Below are 3,309 nucleotides of genomic sequence, written 5' to 3'. Positions count from 1 at the left end.
TAGAGACTGAACCAGACAGGCATACCTTCAGTCCCCACATTCAATGTGCATTCACATTGCCCTTCCCTGGACCACTTTTAGTAAGTACTAACACCAGGAACACCTCAGAAGTCCTGCCCTTTTGGACATGCTCTGACAAAGTGGCCCAGATCCTTACAATTGCCCGTCTTTTTGCTGCTTCAAGAACTGACTATATACATCCCCTGCACATGGTCTCACTGTTACTGATAAACAACTATATACAGTGAGGAACAGAAGTATTTGAACACCCTGCTATTTTGCAAGTTCTCCCACTTTAGAAATCATGGAGGAGTCTGAAATTCAAATTGTAGGTGGATTCCCACACTGAGACAGAATAAAAAAAAAAATATATATATTGTATTGTAGGATTTTTGTATTGCATTTGTCTTGCACTGCTGAACATACGTATTTGAACACCTGAGAAAATCAGGTTTAATAGTTGGTACAGGAGCCTTTGTTTGCAATTGCAGAGGTCAAACGTTTCCTGTAGTTCTTGACCAGCTTTGCACACACTAACAGGGATTTTGGCCCACTCCTCCACACAGACCTCCTCTAGATCTGTCAGGTTTTCGGGGCTGTCGCTGAGCAACACAGAGTTTCAGCTCCCTCCAAAGATGTTCTATTGGATTTAGGTCTGGAGACTGGCTAGGCCACTCCAGAACCTTGATATGCTTCTTACGGCGCCACACCTTGGTTATCCTGGCTGTGTGCTTCGTGTCGGTGTCATGTTGGAAGACCCAGCCACGACCCATCTTCAATGCGCCGACTGAGGGAAGGCGGTTGTTGCTCAAACTCTCTCAATAAATGGCTCTATTCATCCTCTCCTTAATACAGTTCAGTTGTCCTGTCCTTCACAGAAAAGCACCCCCCAAATCATGATGTTACCACCCCCATGCTTCACAGTAGGGATGGTGTTCTTGGGATGCAACTCATACTTTTTCCTCCAAACACGAAGTGAAGTTTAGACCAAAAAGTTCTACTTTGGTCTCATCTGACCACATGACTTTCTCCCATGCCTCCTCTGGATCATCCAGATGGTCATTGGCACACTTTAGACGGGCCTGGACATGTGATGACTTGAGCAGGGGAACCCGTCATGCATTATTTGAAGCCATGAAGGCGTAGTGTTCTACCGAGTGGTCCCAGTTCTCTTCATGTCATTGACCAGCTCCTCCCTTGTAGTTCTGGGCAGATTCCTCACCTTTCTTCATCAGGGGCACCCTACGAGGTGAGATCTTGCATGGAGCCCCAGTCTGAGGGAGACTGACAGTCATCTTTAACCTCTTCCATTTTCTAACAATTGCGCCAACAGTTGATCTATTTTCACCAAGCTGCTTGGTAATTGCCCATAGCCCTTTACAGCCTTTATGGAGGTCCACAATTTTGTCTCTGGTGTCTTGACAGCTCTTTGGTCTTGCCCATGGTAGTAATTGGCATCAGAATGTGGGGTGGACAGGTCTTTAAAAAGCTCAGACAGGTGCTACTAAGTTAGATTAAGGAGTGGAGAGTGACTTAAAAAAAAAGGCACAGTAACAGGTCTTTGAGAGCCAGAATTCTCACTGTTTCTCAGGTGTTCAAATACTTATGTTCAGCATTGCAAGACAGTTTAAAAATGTGATTTTCTGATTTTTTTAGTCTCTTAATGGGAATGCACCTACAATGAGAATTTCAGACCCCTCCATGATTTCTAAGTGGGAGAACTTTCAAAAATCACAGGGTGTTCAAATACTTCTGTTCCTCTCTGTATATTCATGTGCCAGTCTAAGGAAACTTGCCCCACTAATCTGGCTTGGCTTTCCTATTGTATTATTGGGTTTCCAGACTACTGATTTAAGGAGAAGTGCAGTGTTCCTGTAGTTTCAGTCTAGCTTCATGACATGGCCACATTACACCTCTAATAAGGCTCCTTTCCTATTGCAAGCGCAGAGGTCTGTATATTCCCCAACATACGGCTTCCTATCATATCAATCTATGTAAGAAACTTAGTTTGGGATGGGGACCGATTATTTTTTTGTGACCCTATTGAAACTAATGTGCAGGCATTGCATCCATATGTTCAGTCCACCAACCTGTAAATAAGAAATAAAATGGAACACAGATTTTCATTGATTTTTCAGAAAAGAGTAAGACCTTTCTACTGAAGGAAAAGAAAATAGCAGCAGGCATAGAGCTGGTATCTGTGTGCAGATCAGCAGTTTGATGACCGAAAACATACAGCATTAGGCCTCATGCACATCACTAAGTAGCGTCAAGTGAATTAGATCTGAAGTAAATTCACTCAAAACTTTGAAAGCTGTACGGAGACCTGTCTGTACAGCATTAAAAATGTATGGGCTCCGGCAATCAGAGTCGTCACCAACGTCTCGCAAGACTTTGGTGAATAACTTCAGGATTTGATTTAACTTTAAAACATGGATCCGAAGTAGGCTTAGTTACCAGCTGGTAGCTCAGCAGACTTCGGATCCCTGTTTAAAAATGGTTTTAAAATCCCAAAGTTATCCACCAAAGTCCTGCAAGACTTCGATAAACTCCCCTCACTGGAGCCCATACATTTGAATGCTGTACGGAGACGGGTCACCAGACAACATTCAAATGAATTTGAGTGAATTGTTTTGAGCTTGATTCGCTCAACACCAGCTGTAAATTTGGGTCACAAGATCAGCAGTCAGGCCAGGTATTGCAGATTTGGTACAGAGATGTTAATGCGATCTATACAAGGCTAGTTTTACATCTGCATGTTTAAGTTAGGGAAATCAGCCTGCCAGATTTTACAGTATCCAGAGTAACTGGAAACTGCCGTTCACCACTAGACCCCACTGACTACAACGGGATCCAGACGGTTTCCGATGCAAGTGCTGGTTTTCCGCCAAACAAAACAGGTGCATACAGTACTCATGCTGGAAACTGTCTGGATCCCATAGTAGTCAATGAGGTCTGGCAGTATGTGGAACACCCTGCTGGATTTAAAAATGCAGATCTGAAACTAGCCTCAACCCTTAGACCTCACACATTTGACTGAGCCACAATTTTGCACAAGGGGTGCAGACCTATTCATTTCACTGGGGGCTGCAAAAGATGCAGACCGCACAGTGTTCTGGTCCATGGCCCCACAAAAAAAAAGAAAAAACCAAAAAAACCTATTCTTGTCAGCAATTCCAAACAAGAATAGGCATTTCCATCAGTGCTGGCCACTGTGTGCGGTCCACAAATTGTGCAGTATGCACAGGCTGGTATCAGTGTTTTGCAGATCTGCAAGTTGTAGTTAAAAAAAACTTCATACAACACAAG

Source organism: Bufo gargarizans, chromosome 3 (genome assembly GCF_014858855.1).
Source record: "Bufo gargarizans isolate SCDJY-AF-19 chromosome 3, ASM1485885v1, whole genome shotgun sequence".
Classification (NCBI taxonomy): domain Eukaryota; kingdom Metazoa; phylum Chordata; class Amphibia; order Anura; family Bufonidae; genus Bufo; species Bufo gargarizans.
The sequence above is the reverse complement of the archived record's forward strand: the minus strand, read 5'-3'. Positions refer to the sequence as shown.